The following is a 16,961-nucleotide window of genomic DNA, read 5'->3' on the forward strand; positions in this document are numbered from 1 at the left end:
GGATGCTTTGTTGAGGATATGAAAAATAAAGGTCGCTTGATAGCAAAAGGAAAGAAGAATGGCAGAATGTTTACGTTGGATGCAGACATGACTAAATTGAGTGCAGCAATGTTTGCTCATGGGACTGGTGTAGTTGCAGATATTGATATCTGGCATAAATGCATTGGTCATGTTAATGTACAGCGACTTAAATCAATGCAGGCCCAAAATATTGTTGCAGGTTTGCCGAAATTCAAGGTTGCAGAAATGCATAAGGTATGTGAAGCCTGTCAGTTTGGAAAACAGGCAAGGAAACCATTTCCTAGACATGTTCAAGAGAGTAAGAAGCCATTGGAATTAATCCACTTTGATGTGTGGACAACTAAAGCTGTATCTCTTGGAGGCTGTCATTATTTTGTCAGTTTTATTGATGACTATAGCAGAAAAGTTTGGGTGTATTTTATGAAAAAGAAAAGTGAAGTTTTTGGGCATTTCAAAACTCTTAAAGCGATGGTTGAAAAAGAAACAGGCCTGCAGATAAAATGCCTAAGGTCAGATGGAGGGGGAGAGTACCTCTCAAATGAGTTTGCAAGGTTCCTGCAGGAGCATGGCATAAAGCAGCAATATTCATGCAGTCATACCCCACAACAAAATGGAATTGCAGAAAGGAAAAACAGGCATATTGGAGAGGTATCTCGTGCCATGCTCAACGAAAAAGACTTGCCAGATTTTTATTGGGCTGAAGCAGTTGCTACAACAGTCTACATAATGAACAAGACTCCCACTGCAGCAATACATGGAATGACTCCAGAGGAGAGGTATACTGGTAGGAAACCAGATATTTCTCATTTGAAAATTTTTGGTTGCATTGCCTATGTACATGTGCCAGATGAGTTGAGATCCAAGTTGGATCCAAAAGCTGAGAAGTGCATCTTTATTGGTTACTCTCTGCAGCAAAAAGGGTATAGATGCTATAACCCTTCTACTCGTAAGTTTACAGTGAGCAGAGATGTTGTTTTTGATGAGATGAGTAGCTGGTATAAACCAATAAATGTGATTGATGATGTAGATGCACAAAATGGTAATGCTGCACAGAATTCACAGCAGCAGTCACAAAATATTAGTGGACCTGGAGCGTCCTCTAGCAGTGGTTCACATTCTTCGCCATGGACAGGCAGATTGAGATCAGGAGAATCTTCTCAAAGTAATGCAGATAGTGGTATGCAGGTATCACGAAAAGGAAAAGAGAAGGTTGATCAGCCCATGTTTGATGTGAATGCAGGTCACTCTTATGTGGATGGTGAATCCAGTGGCTCAGAACAGAGCATTGATGATGAGTTGGGTATTCCTTCTATTGTTACACCTGGAGTAAGGAAGACCAGGGATGTTTTGAGAGCACCTGGGAGTGAACCTATTTTGCGCAGGTCTACGAGAGCTAGGTATCCTGTGGATAGGCTGAAATATGATGGATTTACAGCCATTCACTATGCATATATGGTCAAAGTGATACAGGAACCAGAACCCACTTCTTTTGAGCAAGCCATGGGAAAAGAAAAATGGGAGAAAGCCATGGATGAAGAAATGGATGCCTTGGAAGCAAATGCTACATGGGAGTTAGTACCTTTGCCTAAAGGTAAGAATGCAATTGGCTGTAAGTGGGTTTATAAGGTGAAGCACAATGCAGATGGTTCTGTAAACAGATACAAGGCAAGATTAGTAGTCAAGGGGTATGCACAAACATATGGTATTGACTATGAAGAAACATTCAGTCCGGTTGCAAGGATGGCAACCGTAAGAGCAGTCATTGCTATGGCTGCATCAAAGGGATAGTCTTTACATCAGATGGATGTAAAGAATGCCTTCTTGCATGGTGATTTGCAAGAAGAGGTCTATATGGAGTAGCCACCAGGTTATGTGCATGCTGTTCATCCTGAGTTTGTTTGCAGGTTGAAGAAAGCATTGTATGGCTTGAAGCAAGCACCTAGAGCATGGTCTGACAAGATAGGATAGTATCTTGTCACTATTGGCTTCCAGATTTCCAAGGCAGATCTCTCACTTTATGTGAGAAAAATAGAGAAAGGTATTATGCTACTTGCCATTTATGTTGATGATTTGATTATGACAGGTGACAGTGATGAAGATATCCTTCATGTGAAAATGCTATTGAAGCAAAAGTTTGAGATGAAGGATTTGGGAGAGCTGTGTTATTTCTTGGGCATTGAGGTGATTAGATCACCAAGTGGGATACAGCTCTTGCAGAGGCAGTATGGATTGGACATGCTGTCCAAATATGGGATGACAGGCTGTAAGCCTATTTCAGTTCCTTTGGAGCAGAATGTGAAGCTGAGCACAGATGCAGGTGAGCTTCTAGAAGACCCTACTATGTACAGATGCATAGTAGGAAGTTTGATTTATATGACTATTACCAGGCCAGATTTGAGCTATGTTGTTGGATTGGTAAGTCAGTTTATGCAGGCTCCAAGGAAACCGCATTTGGATGTGGCTAGATGCATACTCAGGTATGTGAAGTCCACATTGCAGTATGGACTATTTTATGAGACTGGGGTTCAGATACAGTTGCATGGATACACTGATGCTGATTGGGATGGTAGTATTTCTGATAGACGATCTACTAGTGGATATGTGTTCTCTTTTGGGAGTGCTGCAGTTACTTGGAGCAGCAAGAAACAGCCTACAGTTGCCTTGTCGAGCACAGAGGCTGAGTACAGGGGTGCAGCAATGGCTGCATGTGAGGTAGCTTGGTTGCATAAGCTACTTTATGATATGCATCAGTCTACAGATGGGCCAATTGTCATTTATTGTGATAACATGAGTAGTATACACTTGGCAAATAACCCAGTCTATCATGCTAGAACAAAGCACATTGAGGTGCATTATCACTATGTGCGAGAGAGGGTTTTACTAGGTCTTATTGATCTAGTTTATGTCAGCACAGAGGATCAGGTAGCTGACATATTCACGAAGGCATTGGGCGCAGAGAAGCTGCGCAAGTTCAGAGACCTGCTTGGTGTGCAGGAATTGGGATTGAGCTCGAGGGGGAGTGTTGAGATATCGAGCTCCACTCGTGATACGCCAGGGTGACCGTTGTGTATTTATGTCACCGACTTGTCAGTTGCAGATGTGGTTGGTACACCGCTCATGAATAATAGCTAGATGACAGCTATCCTTATCTACTCTAGTTCGTGGCTAAGTTAGTATGCCACCTTAGTTAGTTGAGTTTGGTTTGAGACCCATATATAGGGTTCTTCTATTTCTTTGTATAAGAGTTCTTTTGGCTTACACAACTAAGAAGAGGAAAAACTGTTTTCAGCCTCCACCTTTGTGAGTATTCTCCCATTGTGCAAGCAAGAAAGCTACAAGCGAGACTCCTTCCTTCTCTCCCACAATCTTGACATGTTGGCTTTGGGATAGTAAGGTGTGAACTTGTGATGGCGGATCTTATACAGCTCTGTCAATTCTTCCATAAGCTTGTTGAGAAAGTGAGTGCTTCTATCACCAACCAACTTTAAGGGACTGCTAAAGCGAGTAATAAAGTTATCGTATAAAAACAAGGTCATGCCATTTCCATCATCCCGCTTTAGAGCTTTGGCTTCACAACACTTGGTGATGTAATCAGTACATACCAAAACGTATCTATTCTGCTTCCTTCTAGTTGGTGGATTGATGGGGCTAAGGCAGTTGATGCCCCACTTCTCGAACGGATTTAGGAGAAGGATAGTTTGTAGTGACATAGCACTAGTTTTGGTAGGATTTTCCATCTATTGATAAGCAGATTCACAACATTTGTAGTAGTCATAGGCATCTTTGTGGAGGCCAGTATCCTATGAGCACAACCTTTCTAGCTATTGCTTCTCTTGTATAATGTCCTCCACAAGGCTCGTCATGGCATGCTTTTACAACTTTCTTGATCTCATCTCCTACAACACATCTTCGCAACAACGGTTCATCTTTGCCTTTCTTGTATAGGGCACCACCTAACAAGGTGTAGGGAGATGATTCCAACAAAAGCTTCTTCTCACGGTTGGACATACCATGAGGATATTATTGTGTTGCCAAAAGGTTGGCGATATATGCATACCATGGGGTTACAATTTCAACTAGAAAGAGAGAAGCATTAGGGAGGTCTGGATCATCATGATCCTTTTTATCACTTTGAGGGATTCACAACATATGATTAGTTAGGACATGGGAGTGACTAGGCTTTTGGTAACCACTTCAAAGTCAAACTCCTAGAATAATAGAAGGAGCCATCTCATCATTCTTCCCTTCACATCTTATTTGTTAATTAAGAAGAACAGGGCCTCATGGTCCACGTAGAATTTGAAGTGTGTGAGTAGCATGTATAGTATCAAAATTTCTCCAAGGCAAACATCATTGCGAGACATTCGAGCTCCATCACTCTATAGTTTCTTTCATGATCAATTACCTTTCAGATTGCATAGTAAATGGGTTGGTCTAACTTCCAAGAGCCTTTTTGACATAAGACTACAACTAACCCTTCAATAGGTACATTAGTGTTTACGTGGAATTCCTTCGTCCTATCAGGAGGTTGCAAGATGGGTGCTTCAATAAAATACTACTTCAAGTGTTGAACGCTTCATCCCAATCAATAGTCCAAGTAAATTCTACATCTTTCCTTAGGAGCTTATGCAAGGGAGTTTCCTTTTTTGCAAAGTGCACAATGAACCATCTGTAATAGCCCACATAGTGGTTTAGAAATCCCCTCAACTATTTGAGGTTGGTTGGCACTGTTAGAGCTGCAATATTCTCAATCTTTGTGGGTTCTATTCCTATCCCTTTTGTGTAGAGATGATGTGGCCCAAAAGAACTCTTGAAGAGACTCTAAAGACACATTTTTTGGGGTTGAGACAAATCCCATACTCTTGACATCTATCAAAGCACTGATTCAAGTATCCCCAATGCTCACGAATTAGGCTATAGACACAAAATTCATCCAGGTATACCTCAATGAAATCATATAGATGATTTTGGAATGCAGCCATCATCACTCTTTGAAAGGTAGTAGGGGCATTATAGAGCATGAATGGCATCACTCTATAAGCATAGGTTCCCCATTCTATTGTGAAAGTTATTTTGGATTGATATTCTCGTGTGATCTAGACTTGGTTGTACCCAACATTGAATCCATCTAAGAGGGAATAGAGTTCATGTCTAGCCTCACTATGTCCAATAGTTGGTTCGTGAAAGAAGTAGGGAAATGATTCTTCTTTATCTTGGAGTTCAGCTTTTGAAAGTCCACACATATTCACAATTTTCCATTCTTCTTGGGTACTACCATGATGAGCAAAACCCGTTCACTATTGGTCACTCAATAAATAAAGTCAACTTCAAGGAGCTTCAGAAATTGGCTTTTACCAAGGATGAGTACTTTGGATTCATACGCCTTTATCTTTGCCTCACAAGTTTGGCATCAGGATCTAGGTTGATGTGATATTGACACATCGTGGGATCAATCCCCTTTACATCTTTATACGACCATGCAAACATGTCCAAGTTCTCCTTCAGAAGGTCATGTAGGATCGACAGCTGCTATTCTGGAAGATTGATTCCCACCTTAAGGTGTTGTTCAATACCATTAGCATCCACAAAAGTTAATTGCTTTTAACCTTCCACTTTGTGGATGAAGGTTCCATGGATTGCTTTTGGGTATAGATTTGACTCCTTCAAGGAAGTGGTCTCCTCTTTTAGTGTACCACTAGAATTGACTTCTTCTTTCGATGAAGACTTGATTGAATCCTTGGAATGTTGAAATGGTATCATTGTTATTTCACATTTTATGGGAGGGTTTATTATCTCTTAACTCAAGGACTCATCTTTTGAGGATGCCTCTAGGAACGTCACACAGTAATAACTATATTTGAGTTCTTCTTGGGTTGTCGGATTGGTGGTTGTTGTTGGTAAGGTGCTTCGTCATCATCCTCTCTTGATAATGATAAGTTTGAGTGATAAGAGCCACTACAAAAGAAAGGTTTATTCTGCTTAATCCATTTCTTATGGATATTTTTCCTATGATGCAATTCATTTACTAATCCAAAGGGTACCAAAGTCATTTTGTCCCAACAACATAGGGTTTTCGACTTCTATTAGCCTCTGAGACTTGGCACTCATTTGTATCCTCCTTAGGTTGGATGGATCCTTCCAATGCGATTTTATAATCTTCTTCTGTATTGTCATCATCGTCCTCTTTAGACTCTGTTTCCATCTCTATAATGGCTTTGTGTAAGAGAAGAATAGATTCTTTGTTATATCCTCTGCCTCTGCTTCTGCCTTTGGCTCTGTTTCTGTCTTTGGCTTTGCTACAGCCATGTAACAGGGAGAAAAATACATCTCACTATCAAAGATGATTTTTGAAGTCATTTTTGGCTCAATTAGAAGGTATTTACCCATTGACAAAGACTTTTCTTCTTTCCAGAGTTGGTTTATAGTGTCCACTATCAGGGAGTGTGCCTATGTTTTCTTGGAAAATATCTATTTGATTTCTTCTTCCTCTCCCAATGTGTCATCCATTACATCATTGGAGGAATCTATTAAGACTTCAATGGAGGTGAATCCATTACCTTTTTGCAATCCATACAACTTCAGAACCACTTTGTTGGGTCCTTTACCTAGGGTTAGGGTTCATTTGAACCAATCCGTTCGTGCTCTTGCTTCAAAAAGCCATGGTCTTCCCACAAAAGTAGAGGGTATAAGGTCCCATAAGAATTTGGTTTTACCACCAAATAGGTTAGCCAATGGTCTCTTCCTACCAGGGTTGTCTTCACATATGGAAGGATGCCCAAAGGCTTAATTCTGCTTTGGTTTGCTAGTTTGATAAGCCATTGTGTAGACTATATACCTTGTAGGCCTAGATCCTTCATATCCATCATTATATTTGTTCAAAGAGTAGAGAGAGAGAAAGGGAAAAGACCCCATATCCATAAGCCTTCAGGCTTTCAAGCTCATTCCTTCATTTCCGCACCCCAAACTGAAAAGCACACACTCGCTACAAGATAAAGTGACCTAGTGTAAATGTAGACTAGACCGACTAACTCTAGTCAGGTCACTAACTGACTACTAACCCGACTTATTTAATGTAGTCACATGTAGATAGCTGTGCACACTAGCTGTCATAGATGTCGGTCTTAGATGAAGACACACTGATGGTGAGCTTGATTTCTAACACTCCCCCTCAAGCTCAAAAGACAAAACTCAAATCATATGCATCACTTCAAGTAGCTGTCTAAAGTGAATGAACTTTTCACTTTATTCCACACGTACGCGACACGGACATCTTTACCAAGTGATTTGGTAAAGATGTCTGCTACTTGGTCTTCAGTCTTCACATGCTCCAAGTCAATCTGATCTGCTAAAACCATTTCCCTGATGAAATGGTAGTGAACCTCAATGTGTTTTGATCTTGCATGATAAACAGGATTGCTTGCTAACATAACACTGCTCAAATTGTCACAGTACAGCTTGACTTTGCTGTCCAAGTGTACTCCCAAGTCATTCAGTAACTTCTGTAACCACTTAGCTTCACAGGCCGCTAAGGCCGCACCATGGTACTCTGCTTCCATACTAGACAATGCAACTGTAGGCTGTTTCTTACTCTGCCAACTGATCATGCTACTACCCAATCCAAATGCATAGCCACTGGTTGACCTCCTATCATATGGGCAACCAGCCCAATCAGCATCAGTGTACCCCATCAAGTCAAGGGTTTTCCCATATGCATAAAATAGCCCATGATCTGTGGTACCCTTTACATATCTCAGAATTCTTCTGACTGCATCCAAGTGTGGTTTGCGAGGCTTCTGCATGAACTGACTGATCAGCCCCACAGCATAACTCAAGTCAGGTCTAGTGATCGTGAGATAGATCAAGCTGCCTACCATCTATCTGTACATAGTAACATTCTCAATCTCTGTCCCAACATCAATCTACAGCTTGACATTCTACTCCAAAGGCGTATCCATAGGCTTGCAATCAACCATACCATATTTATGTAACATGTCATGAGCATACTGCTTCTGTAGCAGCCATATGCCTCGAGGTGTAGAGACAACCTCAATTCCCAAAAAATATTTCAGCTCTCCAAGATCCTTGACCTTAAACTCAGCCTGTAAACATGTCTTTATTTCTGCAATCCCATTTTCATCATCTCCTGTAATGATTAAGTCATCAACGTAGACAACTAGAAAAACATAGCCACTATCTGTCTTCTTCGCAAACAGACTATGATCAGCATCTCCCAATCGGAAACCATGTTGCTGTAAATAACTGCTGATGCGAGCATTCCATGCTCTGGGTGCTTGTTTCAACCCATATAATGCCTTTTTCAGCCGACATACATGTGCTGGAAATTCTGGATGTACATAGCCTTCAGGCTGTTCCATGTAAACCTCTTCCTGTAATTCTCCATTGAGAAATGCATTCTTTACATCCATCTGCCATAGTTTCCAGCCTCTAGCTACTGCTAAAGCAATCACAGTTCTAATTGTAGCCATCTTTGCTACAGGGCTGAAAGTCTCCTCATAATCAAGACCATACTGCTGCGCATACCCTTTTGCAACCAGCCTGGCCTTATATCTTTCCAATGATCCATCTGATTTACATTTTACCTTATACACCCACTTGCATCCAATAGGTGTTTTGCCCTCAGGCAACTGTACCAAATCCCATGTACAATTTTCAGCCAAAACTGAATATTCCTCATCCATAGCAGCACGCCAATTCTCATCTGAAACTGCCTCATCAAACTTACTTGGTTCTCTAAAACCTGTTACTTTCATCATATAAGCATAATGACGGGCTGAATATCCAGTGTAAGTATACCTATCAACAGGTCGTCTGACCCTCTCTGATCTCCTGAGCTGTGGCTCACTGTGAGCTTGCCTCTCATGAGGCAGCACATAACGGCTCTGTCTAGCACCTGGCGTCATAACAGACGGAATCCCCAATTCACTATCTAAGCTGTCACTGCTAGATAAATCATAACCTGCAGTGAATGGACCTGTTACATCTTCAAAAACCTTTTCTTTTCCCTTATCTGTTCTCCCCCTCACTGACATATCCGTGTCAGTGGATGCAGTAGTGCGACTCCGTAATCGTCCTGTCCAAGGACTCACTGTAGATGATACATCACCTATCTGACCAGTCATGGAAGTACTCTCTGCAGGAGTATTTTCAGCATGACTCATACTGGGTGAGCCATCAGTAGGCACTGTAACAGGATTCCCATACCAAGATGCTAACTCATCAAATACCACATCTCTGCTTATGAGTGTCTCATGCGTAGAAGGTACATAACACTTATAAGCTTTCCGTTCCTGTGCATATCCAATAAACACACTTTTCACTGCCTTAGGATCCAATTTCTTCCTCTTCTCATCCGGTATATGCACATATGCAATGCTGCCAAATACCTTCAAGTGTGAAATATCAGGTTTATGACCATACAGCCGTTCATACGGAGTGACATCATGAATCCCTGCTGTAGGGGTTCGATTCAGCACATATACAGCAGTCACCACTGCTTCAGCCCAATAACCATTTGGCAGACATTTTTCATTCAACATAGCTCTAGCTGACTCCATCAAAACTCTGTTTTTCCTCTCTGCAACACCGTTTTGCTGCGGTATATAACTGCATGTGAGCTGTCTTCTGATCCCATGTTTAGCAAGATACCTTTCAAAGTAGTTTGAGACATATTCACCTCCGCCATCTGATCTCAAACATGATATGTAGCAGCCCAATTCATTTTCAGCATGTTTCTTGAAGTCTTTGAATGCATCAAACACATCATCCTTATGTTTCAAGATATAAAGCCAAGTGTACCTGCTGAAATCATCAATAAATGAGACATAATATTGTGCACCGCCAAAGGAAGCATTATGTGAAGGACCCCAGACATCAAAATGTACCAACTGTAAATGCCTAATGCTGTTTTTTACATGTCTCATGAAAGGAAACCATGCTTGCTTCCCAAACTGACATGCAGGGCATACATGACCAAAATCAATGTAAACATCCTGCCATCCCTTCTGCCCTTGGCAATTAACTTGCAACCATTTCCATACTCCTCAATGAAGCACCCATCTTTGTTAAACCTCACTTGCAAATTCTGTTCTGCCATTTGACCCACAGACAACAGATTCTTTGTTATGGTCGGGACATGTAATACATCATGCAGGCCTTTCTTCTTGCCATCAGGCATCATCAATGGAACAATCCCTTTATGCTTTATGTCATGTTGGGTATCATCCCCAGTATATACATGACCATGTGTACCTGCAACTATCTCATCAAACCACTCTCCATGCGGGGTCATGTGGTTTGACGCACCAGAGTCAATGTACCACATGTCATCTCTGTTCTGCCTTGACGCAGTCTTGGACACATGCTGCATGGCAAAGAGTCTATCAACCTGATCATCTTGACCACCACTAGAGGATGCATAATGCCCATGCTGTTTCCCTTTTGTCTTCATGTCATTCTGCTTTTTGTAACATTCCTTCGCTATGTGCCCATACTTACCACAATAATGGCATTCCTTGTCCTTGTTGGACTGATCAGTAGACTGCCAAGATCCAAATCCACCTCCTCTTCCTCGAGGTGATCTCCCCCTGCCTCTAAACCCACCAGATCCACGTTGGCCTTGTGTATTTGCACCATGCCAATTACTCTGCTGCTGCTGCTGTCCATAAGTATTACGAGTGTCACCACGACCTCGAAACGAACCACGACCTCTAGATCCTCTACCACGCTGGCTAGAGTACAACACAGTATCTCTACTCTGAGATGCACTAGAACCTGTATTCAAACCAAGTTTGACTTCCTCATGCAGCAACAAAGCAACTAGCTCTTCCCAGCTAGGGGGCTCTTCTCTGACAGAAATGGAAGTGTCAAAAGTTTGTACTCTTTGCCTAAACCATTCAAAGCAACAGCAATCATATCATCTTCTGATACACTTGAGCCAATAGTAGCAAGTTGATCAGCTATGGTCTTAATCTCTGTGGTATACGTCTGGATGCTCTTGCCATTCCTAGACATGTTGTTGAACTGCTATTTCAACTGGATCTTTCTTGCATGTGTCATGGTTCCATAATTTTTCATCAGTATGTCCCAAGCATCCTTCGGAGTCTCACATCCAGTGATTTGAATTACCATAGCATCAGATATACATAAGGAAAACCAATGCAGCACCTTGCATGCTCTTTCATTCCATAGCCTGTAGGCTCTTTTCTGTTCATTTGTTGGATTGTGTGCAGGCAACTCAGGAGCAACTTCATCTCCTGTACATAAATCCCAATAACCTCTGCCAACCAGAAAGTTTTTCATTCTGAATTTCCATAATGTAAAGTTCTTATTATCCAACTTCTCTCCAACTATCTGAGTGATATTGTCAGTCCCATGTGCATTATCCATGATGCAATAGACTGTCTATCAAGTGCATGACTCCTTGCAGTCCAATAAGTATGACTGACTAAGTTCAGTCCGTAACAGTTTATGACAGTTTTCTGCACTAAATTGCAGAAAAAAACCAGGGTATTTCAGCCCATTGACACCCCAAAACAACCCTCAAACAAGTGGCCTCAACTATAGATATAACTATCAATACATAAGCTATGTGTTTGCTTCAGCTTAAGCTTATGTAACCTCACTGCTAGGGTACATACATGCAGTCTGAAAACTGTAAACTGTGAGTAACCAGCAGCAATTTCAAGTCCAAAACTGAGTGTGTCAACAAATTCAGTTTCAGGTTGCAGTCAACCAGAATTCAGCATACCAAGCTCCAAGCAGCTCCAAAATGTCTTTTGACCATGTCATACATTTACTTTGTAGTGGCAAGTTCAATACATGAGCATCTGAGTAGGCATAGACAACCTATCTTCATTGACCAATGGCATAAACCTCATGAGCTGTTTGTAATTAACCAGGACAGTGTAACTGCATTTATTTCAGCTTCAAAATTCAGTTTTCAATGATGCTCATTGCTTGCTTCAATTCTCCATGCATTCAGCATATATAAGCCAGTTCATATAGATGATGGAACCCCTAAGATGACCTGTATTGCTTCAGTAATGCACAGTACTTGTCATTGACTGTGTATGACAGTTTTCAGCCTGTCATTGATTTTCAGATTTGAGTATTCTGTCATTGACTGTGTATGACAGTTTTCAGCCTGTCATTGATTTTTAGATCTGAGTATTCTGTCATTGACTGTGTATGACAGTTTTCAGCCTGTCATTGATTTTCAGATCTGAGTATTCTGAGCAAGAGATCTCAGCTCCAAGACATTTGATCCAATGTATACATGTTTTGACACATTCTTGTGCTCCAAAGATGCCTTTTGAGTGTAGTACAAGGCTTCTGTGTGTCAGTAATGACTGAATGCATGCTGTCCATTCATGTTTACAGCAGTTCAGAAATGATTACACGTCTGTGTCTGTCACTCCAGCTCATAACAGAGCTCCCACACAAGCATTTACTCCTTGCACACTTCAAATACCTTCAATAGTGAGCATACATGCTCTATGAACCTTGTCCAGGTGCCCCACTGAAGATTGACAGGTTGCTGTCCACTCAAATCAGCAGGCGTAGATTTTCAGACCAGGTTGCTATCCATTCAGATCAGCAGGTGCAGATTTTCAGATACAGGCCCCTGTCCATTCAGATCAGCAGGCACAGATTTTCAGATACAGGTTGCTGTCCATTCAGATCAGCAGTCCACGCTGATTCCTTCCTTTGACTATGGCTTCATTTACAAGTGTCCAGCTTCTTCCTCATTCCTTACTTCCATCTCCTTTGCACTGCAAGTTGTCATGCCCATTCTCCCACAGCCTCATGGATGAGGCTCTGATACCATGTTCAAAGAGTAGAGAGAGAGAAAGGGAAAAGACCCCATATCCATGAGTCTTCAGGCTTTCAAGCTCATTCCTTCATTTCCACACCCCAAACTGAAAAGCACACACTCGCTACAAGATAAAGTGACCTAGTGTAAATGTAGACTAGACTAACTCTAGTCAGGTCACTAACTGACTACTAACCCGACTTATTTAATGTAGTCACATGTAGACAGCTGTGCACACTAGCTGTCATAGATGTCGATCTTAGATGAAGACACACTGACGGTGAGCTTGATTTCTAACAATATTCAGTGATAAACCTCCATCAATTAATGCATCTGAAAAACCATCCTTCAATCCAAATGCCCATCTTTAGAGTTCTAGGATCTAGGAAGGCATTAGCCACATCTAGTTCTTTCACAGGTTCTGGGGTCTTATTAAACTTAGGGACAGTAGTAGGAACAATCCTTAGTCCACATCTTCTTATCAATATGCCTTTAAATGTTTTCTGATTACTAGGAGACAACATTAGAAAGTGTCAAAATGTTAGGTTTGGTTTAAAGGTATCTAGGCCTTTGACTAAGTCATAATCTTTGATGGGATCCACAGGCTTCTCCAATTGGCTAGGTAATGGGGAAACACCCACTTTTATCTTTTCTTTTTCCTCTAACAGTGGAAACATCTGCACTTCTTCTATCATTGGAGATACTACTGCATCCTCTATCTCTTGGACCTCTAGTCCTGTCTCTGTAACTATCTCTGTAGCCTTCTATAATATTGGATTGCTTTGTATTGTATGTCAAGATTGTGGGAGAGAAGGAAGGAGTCTCGCTTGAAGCTTTCTTGCTTGCACAATGGGGGAAGACACACAAGGGTGGAGGCTGAAAACAGTTTTCCTCTTCTTAGTTGTGTAAGCCAAAAGAACTCGAGTACAAAGAAATAGAAGAACCCTCTATATGGGTCTCAAACCAAACTCAACTAACTAAGGTGGCATACTAACCAAGCCACGAACTAGAGTAGATAAGGATAGCTATCATGTAGCTATTATTCATGGGCGGTGTACCAACCGCGTCTGCAACTGACAAGTCGGTGACATAAATACACAACGGTCACCCTGGCGTATCACGAGTGGAGCTCGATATCTCAACACTCCCCCTCGAGCTCAATCCCAATTCCTTCACACCAAGCAGGTCTCTGAACTTGCGCAGCTTCTCTGCGCCCAATGCCTTCGTGAATATGTCAGCTACCTGATCCTCTGTGCTGACATAAACTAGATCAATAAGACCTAGTAAAACCCTCTCTCGCACATAGTGATAATGCACCTCAATGTGCTTTGTTCTAGCATGATAGATTGGGTTATTTGCCAAGTGTATACTACTCATGTTGTCACAATAAATGACAACTGGCCCATCTGTAGACTGATGCATATCATAAAGTAGCTTATGCAACCAAGCTACCTCACATGCAGCCATTGCTGCACCCCTGTACTCAGCCTCTGTGCTTGACAAGGCAACTGTAGGCTGTTTCTTGCTGCTCCAAGTGACTGCAGCACTCCCAAAAGAGAACACATATCCACTGGTAGATCGTCTATCAGAAATACTACCAGCCCAATCAGCATCAGTGTATCCATGCAGCTGTATCTGAACCCCAGTCTCATAAAATAGTCCATACTGCAATGTGGACTTCACATACCTGAGTATGCGTCTAGCCGCATCCAAATGTGGTTTCCTTGGAGCCTGCATAAACTGACTTACCAATCCAACAGCATAACTCAAATCTGGCCTGGTAATAGTCATATAAATCAAACTTCCTACTATGCGTCTGTACATAGTAGGGTCTTCTAGAAGCTCACCTGCATCTGTGCTCAGCTTCACATTCTGCTCCAAAGGAACTGAAATAGGCTTACAGCCTGTCATCCCATATTTGGACAGCATGTCCAATCCATACTGCCTCTGCAAGAGCTGTATCCCACTTGGTGATCTAATCACCTCAATGCCCAAGAAATAACGCAGCTCTCCCAAATCCTTCATCTCAAACTTCTGCTTCAATAGCATTTTCACATGAAGGATATCTTCATCACTGTCACCTGTCATAATCAAATCATCAACATAAATGACAAGTAGCATAATACCTTTCTCTGTTTTTCTCACATAAAGTGAGAAATCTGCCTTGGAAATCTGAAAGCCAATAGTGACAAGATACTGTCCTATCTTGTCAGACCATGCTCTAGGTGCTTGCTTCAAGCCATACAAGGCTTTCTTCAACCTGCAAACAAACTCAGGATGAACAGCATGCACATAACCTGGTGGCTGCTCCATATAGACCTCTTCTTGCAAATCACCATGCAAGAAGGCATTCTTTACATCCATCTGATGTAAAGACCATCCCTTTGATGCAGCCATAGCAATGACTGCTCTTACAGTTGCCATCCTTGCAACTGGACTGAATGTTTCTTCATAGTCAATGCCATATGTTTGTGCATACCCCTTGACTACTAATCTTGCCTTGTATCTGTTCACAGAACCATCTGCATTGTGCTTCACCTTATAAACCCACTTACAGCCAATTGCATTCTTACCTTTAGGCAAAGGTACTAACTCCCATGTAGCATTTGCTTCCAAGGCATCCATTTCTTCATCCATGGCTTTCTCCCATTTTTCTTTTCCCATGGCTTGCTCAAAAGAAGTGGGTTCTGGTTCCTGTATCACTTTGACCATATATGCATAGTGAATGGCTGTAAATCCATCATATTTCAGCCTATCCACAGGATACCTAACTCTGGTAGACCTGCGCAAAGTGGGTTCACTCCCAGGTGCTCTCAAAACATCCCTGGTCTTCCTTACTCCAGGTGTAACAATAGAAGGAATACCCAACTCATCATCAATGCTCTGTTCTGAGCCACTAGATTCACCATCCACATAAGAGTGACCTGCATTCACATCAACCATGGGCTGATCAACCTTCTCTTTTCCTTTTCGTGATACCTGCATACCACTATCTGCATTGCTTTGAGAAGATTCTCCTGATCTCAATCTGCCTGTCCATGGCGAAGAATGTGAACCACTGCTAGAGGACGCTCCAGGTCCACTAATATTTTGTGACTGCTGCTGTGAATTCTGTGCAGCATTACCATTTTGTGCATCTACATCATCAATCACATTTACTGGTTTATACCAGCTACTCATCTCATCAAAAACAACATCTCTGCTCACTGTAAACTTACGAGTAGAAGGGTTATAGCATCTATACCCTTTTTGCTGCAGAGAGTAACCAATAAAGATGCACTTTTCAGCTTTTGGATCCAACTTGGATCTCAACTCATCTGGCACATGTACATAGGCAACGCAACCAAAAATTTTCAAATGAGAAATATCTGGTTTCCTACCAGTATACCTCTCCTCTGGAGTCATTCCATGTATTGCTGCAGTGGGAGTCCTGTTCATTATGTAGACTGCTGTAGCAACTGCTTCAGCCCAATAAAAATCTGGCAAGTCTTTTTCATTGAGCATGGCACGAGATACCTCTCCAATATGCCTGTTTTTCCTTTCTGCAATTCCATTTTGTTGTGGGGTATAACTGCATGAATATTGCTGCTTTATGCCATGCTCCTGCAAGAACTTTGCAAACTCATTTGAGAGGTACTCTCCCCCTCCATCTGACCTTAGGCATTTTATTTGCAGACCTGTTTCTTTTTCAGCCATAGCTTTAAGGGTTTTGAAATGCCCAAAAACTTCACTTTTCTTTTTCATAAAATACACCCAAACTTTTCTGCTATAGTCATCAATAAAAGTGACAAAATAATGACAGCCTCCAAGAGATGCAGCTTTAGTAGTCCACACATCAGAGTGGATTAATTCCAATGGCTTGTCACTCTCTTGAACATGTCTAGGAAATGGTTTCCTTGCCTGTTTTCCAAACTGACAGGCTTCACATACCTTATGCATTTCTGCAACCTTGAATTTTGGCAATCCTGCAACAATATTTTGGGCCTGCATTGATTTAAGTCGCTGTACATTAACATGACCAATGCGTTTATGCCAGATATCAATATCTGCAACTACACCGGTCCCATGTGCAAACATTGCTGCACTCAATTCAGACATGTCTGCATCC

Source organism: Lygodium microphyllum, chromosome 15 (assembly GCF_053477565.2).
Source record: "Lygodium microphyllum isolate KBCC chromosome 15, Lygodium_microphyllum_v1.1.10, whole genome shotgun sequence".
Taxonomy (NCBI): domain Eukaryota; kingdom Viridiplantae; phylum Streptophyta; class Polypodiopsida; order Schizaeales; family Lygodiaceae; genus Lygodium; species Lygodium microphyllum.